This window comes from Pseudophryne corroboree, chromosome 2 (genome assembly GCF_028390025.1).
Source record: "Pseudophryne corroboree isolate aPseCor3 chromosome 2, aPseCor3.hap2, whole genome shotgun sequence".
Lineage (NCBI taxonomy): Eukaryota > Metazoa > Chordata > Amphibia > Anura > Myobatrachidae > Pseudophryne > Pseudophryne corroboree.
In genome coordinates, this window is record NC_086445.1 from 321,342,006 (window position 1) to 321,361,796 (window position 19,791).

The following is a 19,791-nucleotide window of genomic DNA, read 5'->3' on the forward strand; positions in this document are numbered from 1 at the left end:
ACTACTGACACCTCAGTCTGCCTTCCCTTGCCTCCGCCAGGAGTGAAGACCGGCTGCTGCACACTGTAGCACAGCCAGCACCGGCAGTCCCAGATACACCTATTTAGATATGTTTTGTGCACCAGAGTTAAAAGGTAGTTTGAGGTCAGGTCAGTACTGACAGTGTCATAGGTACTGTAGGATTACACATATTACTAGAAAACAACATAGTTATAGAGTAATTTTTGTAGGAGAGCTGTTTGATCTCACCTCTTCAATTACTGTTTGAAAGAGACACTGCGACTTGGTAATATGATGTTCACCCACCATTGGTGTTGCACCATCACCTCTGGTGAGGATAGTGCACAAACCTGTGCAGGGCACAAACCTGTGGCGAATACTGCATTATTTGATCCAGCCAGAAAATCACCATGGGATTAGCTTCTAGGATAGGGTTTAACTTCCCTGTCTCAGCTAAGCCCCTCAAACATTCCTTTCATACTCTCCCACCTGCCCCTTCCATACTATGGAAGAAGTATAGATGAGGTACGGTGGAATCTCCTTTATGTTTTGGCTTTGATGGCAGGATGGACCCCAGGAGGAAGACGCATAGAGAGGACACAAATGGGAACTCAGGAATCTGGGGCAGATGGTTTTGTCAGTGATCAGAAATAGATAACATAGATATTTTGCACTCACTGTTAACAAGTAATAAGTAAGTATTTGTATTTAACCACACTACTGAGAGCATACTGGTCAGTTTCCACCCACAAACGCCTTCTTCCTGTCAATCTCCTTACGATTACCCGTGTGAATGGATTCTTCACACAAAGCCAACACTGAGCGGCGATCCGCTTTGTACCTGTGCGACGCGCCTGCGCATTGCGGTGCATATGCATATGCAGTTCTGACCTGATCGCAGCGCTGCAAAAAACGCTAGCGAGCGATCAGGTCTGAATTACTCCCAATGTCTATTTTTTTTTTGTATGTTGATTTTGCATTTTAAAGAAATCAAGTTATAAATCATCAGAACATTTGACTATCATTACATTACCTCTTAAAGATTTACCTCTTAAATTTTTTTTCTTTTTCTTTAAAACAGCAAAAAAATATTAAAAACAAAAGAGAATATAATATAACACAGCATCATAGAAACAAAATGTTCCAGTTCTGGAACACAATCTTGTAAGACATGGCACACATTTGAACTAATGATTACCAAAGTTTGGTAAACTTCACTGAACTAAACATAAAAATATTTCCTAACAATAATATTTTTGTTGGATTCACATGAAACATTGCTAATTTTTGCATTTTTATTATTAAAAACACATAAACATATTTTATCTATGGCATTTTATCTGTTAGCAGTACTGAGTTTAAAACCTATCAAATTTCCATTCCTACCAGAGGGAATAATTTCAGTTTCCATAAAATTAGTATTATTATGCTACATACCAAAACAGAGTGATTAAAGAAATAAATGACAATTGTATTTAGCTTTTTAACTAAAAAGTATAAAACAATTAACAATTTCTTCATTTTGAATTATTGAAAATATCCTATATTTTTAAACAAAACTATTTGCTTGAAAGAGTAATGCAAACATTAATAATAGTTCACTTTATTTTATTTTTTTATTTATATACAGTTACAGTCATGGAGCTAAGTTAAAGAAAATCAACTACATGTTTTATGCTAACAAATCACCCTTTTAGTATTGGGTTTGTTTGTAAATGAACAGAAAATCCATACTTGACCATTCACTTATAATACAGTATGTATTTTAGCAAAACATAGAACCCTACGTATAAAATATCCATCATTTATTTTATCACTAGCTATTCTACCCGTTCTTCGCACGGGAGTTTCTGATTTTCACGGTTGTAAGTATAAATGAGTGTTGCAAATTTGGTAAATCTATAGATATGTAAATTTGAGATTTCTTAATGTAAGTAAATGTTAATCCATGGTTCTTGGCGTTACCCGAGGAGCACCCGTAGCAGATACGGCAGACAATGACAGGACCATTTTTGTAGTTAATGAAATTCTACACACTGAAGGTAAAATCCAAATTTTGATCCGATTGTAAGTCTGGGCATTATCGTTCACGCAATGCAAGCCACGCATTGGTGATGACGTCATTATGTCAACCCCCTTTTCATCCCCTTAGGGGTGGTTTATACACATTCTGATTACGTAGTTTTCCTTTTTCCCACCTGAAGAATACCTATGTTAAATTTCAGCTTCCTAACGTATCAGGAAGTAAGAGAATTACAGTAGTGATGAGTCAGGCAGTGAGTGAGTGAGGGTTTTCACACTGATATACATATATATATATATATATATATAGATTTAGATTTACATAGTCCACCAAACAAAATAAAAGACCTACTGACATTTACACATCTTAATACAGGTTGAGTATCCCTTATCCAAAATGCTTGGGACCGGAGGTATTTTGGATATCGGATTTTTCCGTATTTTGGAATAATTGCATACCATAATGAGATCTTATGATGATGGGACCTAAATCTAAGCACAGAATGCATTTATGTTACATATACACCCTAAACACACATACTGAAGGTAATTTTAGCCAATATTTTTTATAACTTTGTGCATTAAACAAAGTGTGTCTACATTCACACATTTCATTTATGTTTCATATACACCTTATACACACAGCCTGAAGGTCATTTAATACAATATTATTAATAACTTTGTGTATTAAACAAAGTTTGTGTACATTGAGCCATCAAAAAACAAAGGTTTCACTATCTCACTCTCACTCAAAAAAGTCCGTATTTCGGAATATTCCGTATTTCGGAATATTTGGATATGGGATACTCAACCTGTATAAGCATTTCAGCCTATTAACAGAGCACAAACATTTTTAGATAATGTTGTGACCATGCGGTAAATTTATTCCTAATTTTTTCCCAAAAACTGTGTAAGAAAAAACATTATCAACATACATATTCTTGCATATATGGTTTTTTTCACAAAAATAAGGTGGCATAACCAATAACATACACTCAATAATATCAGTACATTACAAAATACACTCTCTAGATATTAACATGCATAATTATCTAAACAATATTTGCAACCTATTTACAGAGCTAGTTTGATGGTATTATTATTATTATTATTATGACAAAATATATATATTTTTTTAAATCTGAATAAGTGGTGACCTGATGTGTAGGTTTTTGTATTATTTGTGAATATATTTGTATTATCAACAAATATAAAAATAGTACATATAAAACCACAAAAAATCACATATTACCTCAACATGAGAAAAACTATTAAAGTATTAATAAAGTTATTAAACAAATTCCAGAATGCAATGAAGATAAACTTAATTTAAAATAAAACCGTGCACATGTAAAATATTATTGTTAAACACACCAACTTAAAACAGCAATTCAGTTTTGAGTTTTGTATACATTAAACAGTATGTCAGTGTGCATAAACTATCACTGTGCAATATCAATAACACATCATAATGCCAAAATACATTCACTTTAATAACATTGCAAAAGAATCACCATATGTTACTAAAAAGAAGAACCTTGCTATTCAATTAATGCTAAAAAATGTCAGCATTTAACTAGAAAAAAGCACAATATTAAGATACTCATTCTCTATGCTGCTTTTTGCTTAAGACGTTCTAATTCAACACCTTTATTTACACCCATTTACACCTTTATTGCACATAAGGGGAGATGTATCAAGCCTTGGGAAGAGATAAGGAGTAGTTCCCGAAAGCAACCATTCAGCTTTTAGCCATCATTTCAAAGACTGTTAGACAAATGACCGTTAGAAGCTACTCCACTTTATCTGTTTCTAAGGCTTGATACATCTCCCATATAACTACCTATTTATTACCTTCAATTAAGATTCAGCTTGTGTAGCCAATCTTACCTGTCAAAAAAAAAAAAAAAATGGAAGTGACGTGTGTGTTCCACACGTCCTTCCTATCCAGAAAATAATGTGTACCACTGTGTAACATGTAGAAAAAAATATAAAATAAATAAAATAATTAAACAACTAGAAATGCCTTCCATGGGTGTTTAGCCAAATCAAGTGATGTAATATGTCACACAGATATCTGCATAATAGTAGTCCATATAAAAAGCAATTATAATCCGATGGACAGATCCTCTGGTTCGTTGTTCATAAAGACAATGGATCCACAGGGTTATTTAGGCCCAAATCCATAAAAAGTATCCATTTCACATAGTATACTGTAGCAAAAACAAAGCCCTTTCCATGCAGATATAGAGGTCTAAAATGAACTAAAAAAGATACACATAAACTTACTACATAACACATGCAGAAATCAAAAGTTAATAAAAAAATCAATATTAAAAAGTATGAAGTGCAGCATATCTACTGAAAAACTTGTCATTAGGAAGTTCTAATACTATAAAAACCATTTTAATTCTAAAATTTTGTTAAGGTCATTGGGAAACAGAGTCTTATAGGAATATATACAATTACATTCAGCTTTGGCCAAAGCTGCAAATACATCTTACATTTCCTATTCCCTTTGATTGCCATAAAACTAACTATATTGGACTGGGAACATTTGTGTATATCTTCAAAATGGCAATGCATGTGTATCTAAACCCTTTTTAATGTTGCGGAGAAGTTCTTTCACACAAACTTTCAAAGTTGGATTACATAAATAATGTTCTTAGGGCGGTATTCAAATGATATATTTCAGGGCAGAAAAGTAAAAAATTAGTAATTGGGAGCAAACTAAAGTTTAAACTGTCCGTTTTTTTCTGCCACTTCCTGTTTGACTTTTTTGTTTGGTTTTCCAATGTAGTCTATGAGGGGATTTTTGGGAAGTCATAACTCAGGGTAGAGGATGAATTAAGACACGGGTATAAATTTACTAAAATGGGAGTTCTAGTTAAGATGTGATGTTGCCTATAGCAACCAATCAGATTCCAGGTATTATATTCTAGAAGGTGCAAAATAGGTGAGAAGTAGAATCTGATTGGTTGCTATGGGCAACATCCCATCTTAAATAGAACTCCCATCTTAGTAAATATACCCCTCAGGGTTTGTTTTGTTATATAGAGCTGGTCCCAGTGTAGTGCCTTTTGGGGTTAAGGTTTTTCAGAAAGCTACAGGTTTTTTTTATTTAGTAAACTATGCCCCATTTTAAAGATAGGGCATTTCAATTTGTTGCACCTGCGCAGTGGCTACCAGCAGGGGGTGTACTCAGATAGACTTCACGTGAGAGCACAAACATGGCTGACTGTTTCACCGCCTCCTGCTTTTACTCAGTAAACTGCAGGGGAACTGCCTTCACATGGGTGATACAGTGGGGCTCAGGGGTGTTTTGGGGTTACTGTGGGCACACTGTGACAATAATTAGCCCTGGCACCGCTCACATTAATTAGTTTTATTGTCCACTTCGAGTGGTGCCAGGGCTGGCTCTTACATCACGTGATCGCCGCAGTCAGCTGGGAGCGGGAAGCTCAATTGGGCTTAGCAGTGCACTGCTGCCTTCCCCCTCTGTGTGCTCCAGGTACAAGCACACAGCAGCCCCAGGCAGCTCATCCAGCCCAAAGCAGCTGCTCCACAGAAGGTGAACTTGTGGGATGTACTGATGCTTACCGCCACGGTTCTCATTTACCACAGCAGAGGCTATTTAACGCAGAGAGATATGTACTAAACTTCAGGCACTGATATGCCCTTCTCACTGTACTGCTGGTTGGCCGAGCCGGGCGGAGGGACAGCCAGCAGGAGCAGCTGACCGGCAACAAGTGGCTGTAGCTTCTTCAATGCAGGGTTTGGGGGATGAGTGTCCTCTGCCGGAGTACTGCAGCTCCAAGGGTGTGGGCTCCGGAGGCTCTCAGTACTGTTGTACTGTATATCCAGCTGCTTCAGGTATGTACAGTCCACACCCTCGGCTGCTGTTCTCCGGCATGCTGCTCCTGCTGCTGGCTGTCCCCCTGCCTGGCGCGGCCACTCAGAAGTATGGTAAGAACTGAAGGGCCTATCAGTGCCCAAGGTTTAGTACATATCTCTCTACGTTCATTAGCCTCTGCTGCAGTAAATGGGAAAAACCGTGGCGGTAAGCATTAGTACATTACACCCTTGAAGGCGCAGCCCGCCCTCTCTTCTCTCCCCATTCTGTGCCTCCTTCCTGCCTGACGGCCATGGGGTGTGCCCCTGCCCTCCGAAGCTTCCTCTACAGCCTCGGCCCCCAGCACCAGGACCAGCACTTCCCAACACCGGCTCAGTTCCTTGCCATCCACAGCGACAGAGCTGTTCACTCCCTACCCCAGACACTGCCCGCACCAGTGACATGCCATCAGTGTGGCCCCGAACCTCAGCAAAAGCAGCTCCCGCCCCCTTCCCCTAGTCGCTGCCCTTGTGTGCATGCTACTGCAGTCCGCCTTGTTCATTCTGCCGGCCCTGGGTATTTGCCTCCCCTCAACGAATGGATGAGGGCACAGCTGAATTCACTGTGGACTTCACCGAAGCCCTTCCTAGCTGTTGCTGCCGGCCTGGTCTCCTCTGCAGCCTCCTTAGCTGGTTCCTCCATGCCTGCTTCTGCTCCTACTCACCAGGTGACTACTCCCAAGATTGTGACAAGTTGCCTGTGCCCTGCATGTCGACCCCCCATACAGACCCCTGTGCCCTGCATGTCTCCCACCCATACAGACCCCTGTACCATACGTGTCGCCCCCATACAGTCCTCGGCGCCCTGCATTTCGTCCCCCTGTACAGTCCTCTGTGACTTGTGTTTCGCCCCATTCAGTACAGTCCCCTGCGCCCTACATGTCGCTTTCCCTGGTACTGTCCCCTGCACCCTGCATGTGGCTTTCACCTAGTACTGTCCCTTGCACCCTGCATGTCACCCCACACCAGTACAATCCCATGTATGTCACCCCACCCGGTACAGTCCCCTGTGTGTTAATCCCGTACAGTCCCCTGCGCCCTGCGTGTCACCACCTCATACAATCCCCTGCGTGTCACCCCCCATACTGTCCCCTGCACATTGCCCCCCCATACAGTCCCCTATGCCCTGCGTGTCGCATTCCCTAGGTACTGTCCCCTGCACCCTGCATGTGGCTTTCACCCAGTACTGCCGCCCTGCATGTCACCCCACACCTGTACAGTCCCCTGTGCCCAGCGTGTCGCCACCCCATACAGTCCTCTGCGCTCTGCGTGTCGCCACCCCATACAGTCCACTGCGCCCTGCCTGACGCCCTCCATACTTTTTCCTGCCCCTGCATATCGCTCCCCCCATACAGTCCCCTATGCCCTACATGTTGCCCCCCCACACAGTCCCCTGCGCCCTGTGTGTCGCCCCCTTGTAGGGTGCCCCATGTTTCGCCCCCTTCAGTACTGTTACCTGCATGTCCCCCCGTACAGTCCCCTGCGACCGCGTGTTGCCCTCTGTACAGTCCCCTGCATGTCATCACCTACATAAAGTCCCCTGCGTGTCATCCCTCATACAGTTCCCTGCACCCTAGGTGTCACTCCCCGTACAGTCCCCTGTGTATTTTTCCCCCTTACAGTCCCTTGTGCCCTGCATGTTGCACACCTTTACAGTCCCCTGCGCCCGGTGTGTGGCCCCTCAAACAGTCTCATGATTGTGGCTCACCCTGGTAGTTCCCATGTGCGTTGCCCCCACCCATACAGTCCCCAGCACTCTGCGTGCCGTACAGTCCCATGCACCCTGCGTTTCTCCCCCCATACAGTCCCCTGCGCCCTAAGCATCACTTCCCTGTACAGTCCCCTGCACTGTGCCTGTCGCCCCCCCTCCGCACAGTCACCTGCGCCCTGCGTGGCCCCCCTTAGTAGTCCCCTGTGCCCGGCATGTCATCCCCCCACACAGACCTTTGTGCCCTGCGCGTCTACCTACTTCCCCACACATACAGACTCCTTTACCCTGTGATTCACCCCATTAAGTACAGTGCCCTGCGTGTCGCTTTCCCCCGGTACTGTCCCCTGCACCCTGCTTGTGGCTACAGTCCCCTGCATGTGTCCCCCGTACAGTAACCCACGCCATGCGTGTCACCCCCTGTACAGTCCCCTGCACCCTGCGTGTCGCCACCCCATACAGTCCCCTGCGTGTCACCTGTCCTCTGCATATTGCCTCCCCATACAGTCCCCTGTGCCCTATGTGTCACACCCCCATACAGTCCCCTGCGCCCTGCATGTCGCCCCCTTCAGTACTGTCCCCTGCATGTCCCTCCCCCCCTGTTACGTCCCGTGTGCACCGTGTGTCGCCCTCTGTACTGTCCCCTGAGTCTTGCATGTCATCACCTACATAAAGTTCCCTGCGTGTCGTCCCTCATACAGTTCCCTGCAGGTGGTCTTCAGTTTGCCGGCTGTTGGGATCCCGGCGCACAGTATACTAGCGCTGGAATCCCGACAGCCGGCATACCGACACCTTTTCTCCCCCTTGAGGGTCCACGACCCCCCTGGAGGGAGATTAGATAGCGTGGCGCGGGTAGCCCTCCCATACAGTCACATGTGCCTTGCGTGTCATCCCCCCAATACAGTTCCCTGCGGCCAGAGTGCCCCCACCCTTTCAGTACAGTCCCCTGCACCCTGATTGTCACTTTCCCCCAGTCCTGTGCCCTGCGTGTTGCTTTCCCCTGGTACTGTCCCCTGTGCCCTGCATGTTGCCCCCCCCCCCCCGTACAGTCCCCTGTGTGTCACTTTCCCCTAGTCCTGTGCTCTGCGTATCGCATTCCCCTGGTACTGTACCCTGTTCCCTGCGTGTTACCCCCCCACCCGTACAGTCCCCTGCATCCTGAATGTCGCCCTACCCTGTACAATCCCGTGTTTTTCCCCCCACCCATACAGTACTTTGCACCCTACATGGAACCCCCCTCATACAGTCCCCTGCACCCTGTGTGTCAACCCTCCCGTACAGTGTCCTGCCCCCTGCGTATCACCCCCTGTACAGTGCCCTGCCCCCTGTGTGTTGCCCCCTACACAGTTTGCTGTGTCCTCCGTGACGCCTCCCCCTGTATTGTCCCCTGTGTGTCGCCCCCTTCTGTACAGTTCCCTGTGCCCTGCGTGTCGCTTTCCTCCTCGCTACTATGCCCTGCATGTCTCTTTCCCCTGGTACTGTCCCCTGTGCTCTGTGTGTCAGGGAATACAGTCCCCTCCATCCTGAATGTTGCCCTACCCTTGTACAGTCCCCTGCATGTTGCCCCCCACCCATACAGTACTCTGCACCCTACGTGCCACCCCCTATACAGTCCCCTGCGTGTTGTCTCCCGCATACAGTCCCTTGCACCCTGCGTGTCACCCATCCCGTACAGTGCTCTGCCCCCTGCGTGTCAACCCCCATACAGTGCCCTGCCCTCTGCGAGTTGCCCAGCTGTACAGTTCCCTGCGCCCTGTGTGTCACCCCCCTTACAGTCCCCTGCGCCCTGCTGTTACCCCATTCAGTACATTTCTCTTCGCCCTGCATGTCGCTTTCCCCCCAGTACTGTCCCCTGCACCCTGCGTGTCACCCCCACATACAGTCCCCTGCGCCCTGCATGCTGCCTCACCCTGTACAGTCCCCTGCATGTCGCCCCCCCCAATCCATACAGTTCCCTGCACCCTGCGTGTTGCCCCCGAACAGTCCCCTGCGTGTCGCTTTCCCCTGGTACTGTCCCCTGTTCCCTGTGTGTCACCCCACCGTACAGTCACCTGCATCCTGAATGTCGCCCTACCCCCGTACAATCCCCTGCGTTTTACCCCTTACTCATACAGTACTCTGCACCCTGCGTGTTGCCATCTGTACAATCCCCTCACCCTACGTTTCGCCCCCCTCCGTACAGTCTCTTGCATGTCACCCCTCCTGTACAGTGACCTGCCCCCTGCGTATCACCCCCCATACAGTCCCTTGTGCCCTGCGTGTCGCCCCCTGGTACTGTGCCCTGCATGTCACCCCCTTCAGTACAGTCCCCTGCACCCTGTGTGTTGCTTTCCCCCTGGTACTCTGCTCTGCGTGTTGCTTTCCCCAGGTACTGTTCCCTGTGTGTCACCCCCTCCCCATGCAGTCAATCGCATCCTGAATGTAGCCCTACCTTTGAGCAATCCCCTGCGTGTTGCCCCTTACCCATACAGTACTCTGCACCATGCACGTCGCCCCCCCCCCCCGAACAGTCCCCTGTGTGTCGCTTTCTCCAAGTCCTGTGCCCTGCATGTCGCTCTCCCCTGGTACTGTCCTCCGGTTCCCTGCGTGTCACCCCCCCCCCCTCCGTACAAATCACTGCTTCCTGAATGTCACCCTACCCCTGCGGTTTTCCCCCCACTTATTCAGTACTCTGTACCCTGCGTGTCATCCCGTACAGTCTCCTGCGCCCTACGTGTTACCCCCCCCCCCCGTACAGTCCCCTGCGTGTCCCCCCTCCCGTACGGTGCCCTGTCCCCTGCGTGTTGCCCCCTTCAGTACTATGCCCTGCGTGTCGCTTGCCCCCCGGTACTGAGCCCTGCATGTTGCTTTTCCCCCTGGTACTGTGCCCTGCGTGTCGCTTTCCCCTGGTACTGTGCCCTTCGTGATGCTTTCCCCCAGTTCTGCCCCCTGTGTGCCCTGCATGTCACCCCCCCCCCCCCCCATACTGTCCCATGCGTCCTGAATGTCGCAGTCAGACAAGCAGTGCATGCTGACAGGAGTCATTGAAGCACTCTTACAGCAGAGCCTGTGACAGGCAGGAGAAAGACAACCTGGAAGACAGCGCTTCTCAGGAGTGAGAGCAGATCCAGAGAGCTTGGTATGTGTGTAGGGGTAGCAGGAACAGGAAGACTGGGTGTTTGTGTGTGTGTGGGGGATGTGGCATATAACACACACGCAGCACCTGGGCTGACACACACACTCATATACACATGCGCAACTCCTGACACTTCCACACACACACATACAGGTGCAACATCTGACACTTACACACACATATACACGCACGACACCTGAAACTTACACACACATATATACGAGCATCACATGACATTTACACACATGCAGCAGCTGACTCACTAATATAAACACGCAGCACCTGAAACACACACACACACACACACACACACATATCTATATATATATATATATATATATATATATATATGCAGCAACTGACACACACATACACACGCAGCACCCGACACACATATACACATGCAGCACCTGACACACACATATACACAGGCACCCCCTGACACACACACATACACGTGCAGCACCCGCCACTCACACACATACACGCACAGCACCCGCCACTCACACACACATACACACGCAACACCTGCCACTCACACACATACACATTCAACACTTGCCACTCACACACACACTCGCAACACCTGCCACTCACACTCATACACACGCAACACCTGACACACACATATACACAGGCAGCACCTGACACACACACATACTGGTGCAGCATTAGACACACTAATATACACATGCAGCAACTGACACACACAAACATATACACACGTGGCATTTAACACACATGCAGCACCTGACACACACACTCATATGCACGCACAGCACCTAACACACACATACACGTGCTGCTCCTGCCACACACACATACACGAGCAACACTTGCTACTCACACACATACACGCGCTACACCTGCTACTCACACACATACATGCGCTACACCCGACACACACGCGTATACATGCGCAGCACCTGACACACGCATACACGCACAGCACCTGGCACACACATACACACGCAGCACCTGACACACACATATACATGCGCAGCACCTGACACACACATTTGCATGCACAACACCTGGCACACACGCGTGCACCAGCTGACGCATACACATGCAGCACCAGACACACACATTTACACGCGCAGCACCTGGCATTTACACACATATACATGCACAACCCCTGGCACACACGCGCGTGGCAGATGACGCATACACACGCAGCACCAGAAACACTAATATAAACACGCAGCATCTGGTACACACACACGCAGCATCTGATACACACATATACAAGCACAGCATCAGACACACTAATATACACACGCAGTACTTGGCACACACACATACACACATGTAGCATTTAACACACATATACACGCAGGGCACCTGGCGCACGCATGTACGTACGTACGTACGTACGTACGTACGTACGTACGTACGTACGCGGCACCTGACGCACTCATGTACGTACGCAGCACCAGACGCGCAGCACAACACACGTACACGCGCGGCACCTGACACACACACGAACACGCGCGGGACCTGACACACACACACGTACACGCGCGGCACTTGACACACACACACACACGTACACGTACACGTGCGGCACCTGACACACACACTCGTACACGCGTGGCACCTGACACACACACATACACGCACAGCACCTGACACATACACGTACATGCGCGGCACCTGACACATCCGTACCCTCGCGGCACCCGACACACACACATACACGAGCGGCACCTGACACACACACACACACAAGCGGCACCTGACACATACACGCGCGGCAACTGACAGTGACACACACATACACGCGCAGCACCTGACACACACACGTACATGCGTGGCTGCTGACACACACACACACGTACACACGCGGCACCTGACACACACACACATACACTTACACGTGTGTCACCTAACACGCTCACTCTTGTGGGTGACCTCAATTAACCTTGACACACACACACACGTACATACATGCCACGTGGCACCTCACGCACGCACGTACAATCGCGGCACCTCACGCACGCACTTACAAGCGCGGCACCTCACACACGCACGTACAAGCGCGGCACCTCACACGCGCACGTGCAAGCCATTGCCATTCTCTGTCAAGGGAATTCCCCAAAATGCTCTAGTAATGTAGTATATTCCTATAGGTTATCTCCTCTGACAGATTCTAAAACACAGTTTAGGCAAAGTGCTTGGATTGGAACTGTGACTTTATAAGTGGCCCTTTATAGATAAAACTTTTATAGTTGGACGTGTGGTGCTTACAAAAGGATATAGATTTTTAACCACTTGCCTGGCATGGACGTATCAGATGCATCCACTCCAGGCTGGGTTTTCCATGACATGGTTGCGTCTGATGCGACCAGTCAGAAGCAACCACTGGGTAGCTGCTGGAAGATAATATTCCAGCAGCTTCCATTCTAAGAGGGTCCTCCTGGTCCTTCTGGTTTCTTGTTCCCTGCCGTGCAGTCGATCATTGCTGATCTGGTAGCCCAATCTCTGCAGCAACCGGGGAAATGTACAAGAAGCAGCCCTCAGCTTCCCCGTGTCCCCTGGCAGCTGCAAAGTTAATGCAAAGCCACAATGTTGTGATGGTGCGATCATCGATGGTCTGATGTATCAACCATCGATGTTTAAATCAATGTATATAAAATTTTAGACAATATTTAAAAAAATAAAATTGTGTTGGATATGTTTTAAATAGATGTTCTCAACTTAGTTTAATTAGAACAAAAAACTATTTGAGCATTGTTTGGAAAAAATGTTAGCCGGTTAAGTGGTTAAATTTCTTTCTCTAACGTCCTAAGTGGATGCTGGGGACTCCGTAAGGACCATGGGGAATAGCGGCTCCGCAGGAGACTGGGCACATCTAAAGAAAGCTTTAGGACTATCTGGTGTGCACTGGCTCCTCCCCCTATGACCCTCCTCCAAGCCTCAGTTAGATCTCTGTGCCCGAACGAGAAGGGTGCACACTAGGGGCTCTCCTGAGCTTCTTAGTGAAAGTTTTAGATTAGGTTTTTTATTTTCAGTGAGACCTGCTGGCAACAGGCTCACTGCATCGAGGGACTAAGGGGAGAAGAAGCGAACTCACCTGCGTGCAGAGTGGATTGGGCTTCTTGGCTACTGGACATTAGCTCCAGAGGGACGATCACAGGCCCAGCCTGGATGGGTCCCAGAGCCGCGCCGCCGGCCCCCTTACAGAGCCAGAAGGCAGAAGAGGTCCGGAAAATCGGCGGCAGAAGACGTCCTGTCTTCAACAAGGTAGCGCACAGCACTGCAGCTGTGCGCCATTGCTCTCAGCACACTTCACACTTCGGTCACTGAGGGTGCAGGGCGCTGGGGGGGGGCGCCCTGAGACGCAATAAAAACACCTTGGATGGCAAAAAAAATGCATCACATATAGCTCCTGGGCTATATGGATGCATTTAACCCCTGCCAGAATCCATAAAAAAGCAGGAGAAAAGTCCGCGAAAAAGGGGCGGAGCCTATCTCCTCAGCACACTGGCGCCATTTTCCCTCACAGCTCCGTTGGAGGGAAGCTCCCTGTCTCTCCCCTGCAGTCACTACACTACAGAAAGGGTTAAAAAAAGAGAGGGGGGCACTAATTAGGCGCAGTATTAACTATACAGCAGCTATAAGGGGAAAAACGCTTATATAAGGTTATCCCTGTATATATATAGCGCTCTGGTGTGTGCTGGCAAACTCTCCCTCTGTCTCCCCAAAGGGCTAGTGGGGTCCTGTCCTCTATCAGAGCATTCCCTGTGTGTGTGCTGTATGTCGGTACTTTTGTGTCGACATGTATGAGGAGAAAAATGATGTGGAGACGGAGCAGATTGCCTGTAATAGTGATGTCACCCCCTAGGGGGTTGACACCTGAGTGGATGAACTGTTGGAAGGAATTACGTGACAGTGTCGGCTCTGTATAAAAGACAGTGGTTGACATGAGACAGCCGGCTACTCAGCTTGTGCCTGTCCAGACGTCTCATAGGCTGTCAGGGGCTCTAAAGCGCCCGTTACCTCAGATAGCAGATATAGACGCCGACACGGATACTGACTCCAGTGTCGACGGTGAAGAGACGAATGTGACTTCCAGTAGGGCCACACGTTACATGATTGAGGCAATGAAAAATGTTTTACACATTTCTGATAATACGAGTACCACCAAAAAAGGGGTATTATGTTCGGTGAGGAAAAACTACCTGTAGTTTTCCTGAATCTGAGAAATTAAATGAGGTGTGTGATGATGCGTGGGTTTCCCCCGATAACAACTGATAATTTCTAAAATGTTATTGGCATTATATCCTTTCCCGGCAGAGGTTAGGGTGCGTTGGGAAACACCCCCTAGGGTGGATAAAGCGCTCACACGCTTGTAAGGGCTCTACCTTCGCCTGAGATGGCCGCCCTTAAGGATCCTGCTGATAGAAAGCAGGAGGGTATCCTAAAAGGTATTTACACACATACTGGTGTTATACTGCGACCAGCAATCGCCTCAGCCTGGATGTGCAGTGCTGGGTTGGCGTGGTCGGATTCCCTGACTGAAAATATTGATACCCTAGATAGGGACAGTATATTTTTGCCTATAGAGCATTTAAAAGATGCATTTCTATATATGCGTGATGCACAGCGGAATATTTGCCGACTGGCATCAAGTCTAAGCGCGTTGTCCATTTCTACCAGTAGAGGGTTATGGACACGTCAGTGGTCAGGTGATGCGTATTCCAAACGGCATTTGGAAGTATTGCTTTATTAAGGGGAGGAGTTATTTGGGGTCGGTCTTTCAGACCTGGTGGCCACGGCAACAGCTGGGAATTCCACGTTTGTACCCCAGGTCGCCTCTCAACATGAGAAGACGCCGTATTATCAGGCGCAGTCTTTTCGTGGACAAGGTTCCTCATTTCTGCCCCGTGACAGAGGGAGAGGAAAAAGGCTGCAGAAATCAGCCAGTTCCCAGGAACAGAAACCCTCTCCCACCTCTGCCAAGCCCTCAGTATACGCTGGGGCTTTACAAGCAGAATCAGGCACGGTGGGGGGGCCCGTCTCAATGAATTTCAGCGCGCAGTGGGCTCACTCGCAAGTAGACCCCTGGATCCTTCAGGTGATATCTCAGGAGTACAAATTAGAATTCGAGACGTCTCCCCCTCGCCGTTTCCTAAAGTCGGCTTTACCGATGTCTCCTTCTGACAGGGAGACAGTTTTGGAAGCCATTCACAAGCTGTATTCCCAGCAGGTGATAATCAAGATACCCCTCCTGCAACAGGGAACGGGGTATTATTCCACACTGTTGTGGTACCGAAGCCGGACGGCTCGGTGAGACCGATTCTAAATCTAAAATCTTTGAACACTTACATACAGAGGTTCAAATTCAAGATTGAGTCACTCAGAGCAGTGATTGCGAACCTGGAAGAAGGGGACTACATGATGTCTCGGGACATCAAGGATGCTTACCTTCATGTCAAAATTTACCCTTCTCACCAAGGGTACCTCAGGTTTATGGTACAGAACTGTCACTATCAGTTCAGACGCTGCCGTATGGATGGTCCACGGCACCCCGGGTCTTTACCAAGGTAATGGCGAAATGATGATATTCCTTCGAAGGAAGTGAATTTTAGTTATCCCTTACTTGGACAATTCCCTGATAAGGGTAAGATCCAGGGAACAGTTGGAGGTCGGTGTAGCACTATCTCAGGTAGTGTTGCGGCAGCACGATTGGATTCTCAATATTCCAAAATCGCACCTGGTTCCGACGACGTGTCTTCTGTTCCTAGGGATGATCCTGGACACAGTCCAGAAAAAGGTGTTTCTCCCAGAGGAGAAAGCCAGGGAGTTATCCGAGCTAGTCAGGAACCTCCTAAAACCGAGCCAAGTCTCAGTGCATCAATGCACAAGGGTTCTGGGTAAAATGGTGGCTTCCTACGAAGCAATCCCATTCGACAGATTCCACGCACCAGTGGGACCTGCTGGACAAATGGTCCGGGTCGCATCTTCAGATGCATCAGCGGATAACCCTGTCACCAAGGACAAGGGTGTCCCTCCTGTGGTGGTTGCAGAGTGCTCATCTTCTAGAGGGCCGCAGATTAGGCATTCAGGACTGGGTCCTGGTGACCACAGATGCCAGCCTACGAGGCTGGGGAGCAGTCACACAGGGAAGGAATATCCAGGGCTTATGGTCAAGCCTGGAGACATCACTTCACATAAATATCCTGAAGCTAAGGGACATTTACAATGCTCTAAGCTTAGCAAGACCTCTGCTTCAAGGTCAGCCGGTGTTGATCCAGTCGGACAACATCACGGCAGTCACCCACGTAAACAGACAGGGTGGCACAAGAAGCAGGAGGGCAATGGCAGAAGCTGCAAGGATTCTTCGCTGGGCGGAAAATCATGTGATAGCACTGTCAGCAGTATTCATTCCGGGAGTGGACAACTGGGAAGCAGACTTCCTCAGCACGACCTCCACCCGGGAGAGTGGGGACTTCACCCAGAAGTCTCCCACATGATTAAAAACTCGACAGGTATTGCGCCAGGTCCAGGGACCCTCAGGCAATAAGCTATAGACGCTCTGGTAACACCGTGGGTGTACCAGTCAGGGTATGTGTTCCCTCCTCTGCCTCTCATACCCAAGGTACTGAGATTGATAAGATGGAGAGGAGTAAGCTCTATATTCGTGGTTCCGGATTGGCCAAGAAGAACTTGGTAACCGGAACTTCAAGAGATGCTCACGGAAGATCCGTGGCCTCTACCTCTAAGAAGGGACCTGCTCCAGCAAGGACCCTGTCTGTTCCAAGACTTACCGCGGCTGCGTTTGACGGCATGGCGGTTGAACGCCGGATCCTGAAGGAAAAAAGGCATTCCGGATGAAGTCATCCCTATCCTGATCAAAGCCAGGAAGGATGTAACCGCAAAAACATTATCACCGCAATTGGCGAAAATATGTTGCGTGGTGCGAGGCCAGTAAGGCCCGACGGAGGAAATTCAACTGGGTCGATTCCTACATTTCCTGCAAACAGGAGTGTCTATGGGCCTGAAATTGGGGTCCATTAAGGTTCAAATTTCGGCCCTGTCAATTTTCTTCCAAAAAAGAACTAGCTTCAGTCCCTGAAGTTCAGACGTTTGTAAAAGGGGTACTGCATATACAGCCTCCTTTTGTGCCTCCAGTGGCACTTTGGGATCTCAATGTAGTTTTGGGTTCCAAAAGTCACATTGGTTTGAACCACTTAAATCTGTGGAGTTAAAATATCTCACATGAAAAGTGGTCATGCTTTTGGCCCTGGCCTGGGCCAGGCGCGTGTCAGAATGGGCGGCTTTATCCTGAAAAAGCCCTTATCTGATTTTCCATTCAGACAGGGCGGAATTGAGGACTCGTCCTCAGTTTCTCCCCAAGGTGGTTTCAGCGTTTCACCTGAACCAACCTATAGGTGGTGCCTGCGGCTACTAGGGACTTGGAGGCCTCCAAGTTGCTAGACGTTGTCAGTGCCCTGAAAATATATGTTTCCAGGACGGCTGGAGTCAGGAAATCTGACTCGCTGTTTATCCTGTATGCACCCAACAAGCTGGGTGCTCCTGCTTCTAAGCAGACTATTGCTCGTTGGAGTTGTAGTACAATTCAGCTTGCACATTCTGTGGCAGGCCTGCCACAGCCAAAAATCTGTAAATGCCCACTCCACAAGGAAGGTGGGCTCATCTTGGGCGGCTGCCCGAGGGGTCTCGGCTTTACAACTTTGCCGAGCAGCTACTTGGTCAGGAGCAAATACGTTTGTAAAATTCTACAAAATTGATATCCTGGCTGAGGAGGACCTGGAGTTCTCTCATTTGGTGCTGCAGAGTCATCCGCACTCTCCCGCCCGTTTGGGAGCTTTGGTATAATCCCCATGGTCCTTACGGAGTCCCCAGCATCCACTTAGGACGTTAGAGAAAATAAGAATTTACTTACCGATAATTCTATTTCTCATAGTCCGTAGTGGATGCTGGGCGCCCATCCCAAGTGCGGATTGTCTGCAACACTTGTAGATAGTTATTGTTACAAAAATCGGGTTATTATTGTTGTGAGCCATCTTTCAGAGGCTCCTCTGTTATCATGCTGTTAACTAGGTTCAGATCACAGGTTATACGGTGTGATTGGTGTGGCTGGTATGAGTCTTACCCGGGATTCAAAATCCTTCCTTATTGTGTACGCTCGTCCGGGCACAGTATCCTAACTGAGGCTTGGAGGAGGGTCATAGGGGGAGGAGCCAGTGCACACCAGATAGTCCTAAAGCTTTCTTTAGATGTGCCCAGTCTCCTGCGGAGCCGCTATTCCCCATGGTCCTTACGGAGTCCCCAGCATCCACTGCGGACTATGAGAAATAGAATTATCGGTAAGTAAATTCTTATTTTCTCTTCAGCCTCTTTCCAATATCACCTCATTATAGATAACACTGACTTTTTTTTTTATTGATACAACCTAAACTAATTTTTTTTTACTGTTTCTAGGATTACAGAGCAGTGCAAGAATGTTACAGTACTTACGAGTTTATAGAAAGAAAGACTATAGTATCTTGAAGTTTAAAAAACAGTCTCTCTCATTTGAATTATGGAGTGATGCTCTGTTGCATAGCAACTGCCTAAGGCAAACTATAGCTAGACAAAAATGTTTTACATGAATAAAAAGAACTTTAAAGAACTAAATATGATCAAAGGGTATACAGCAAAACACATCTCCCCATAATGTGTATCATATGCTATGCATTCTATGTATAACATTTCTGCTTAAGCAAATCTGTAATGCTCTTGCAGTTACCCAAGCTAGCAAAATCAAATCATATAAATGGTCATGAAAAGATAAAGTTATGATTAAATTGTAAACCTACATATTACCCACATGTCTACATGCCAATAAAAACAAATCTATTTTCACTGATTTAACATTTATCTTTTTATGCCCCCATTTGCTTTGTGTACTAACTTATCAAATAGTTACATGTAAACTGACGGAAAGCAAAAACTCCATGAATAGTATTGAAACTCACACAGAATGAAACAAAACAAGCAACATGTAAAAAAATAAAAAGTCTCACCAGAAAATAGCTAAAAATAT

At 47.5% G+C, this 19,791-nt stretch overlaps 1 long non-coding RNA gene across 1 annotated transcript in view; it reads left to right on the forward strand.

Moving 5' to 3' along the window:
* LOC135050768 (uncharacterized) overlaps positions 1-19,583 on the forward strand; it is a 90,005-nt gene extending 70,422 nt beyond the window's left edge. Inside the window, exon 3 of the long non-coding RNA XR_010241802.1 lies at positions 19,188-19,583. This is a non-coding gene — a long non-coding RNA (uncharacterized LOC135050768). The remainder of the gene's footprint in view (positions 1-19,187) is intronic.
* Positions 19,584-19,791: the final 208 nt, after the last annotated feature.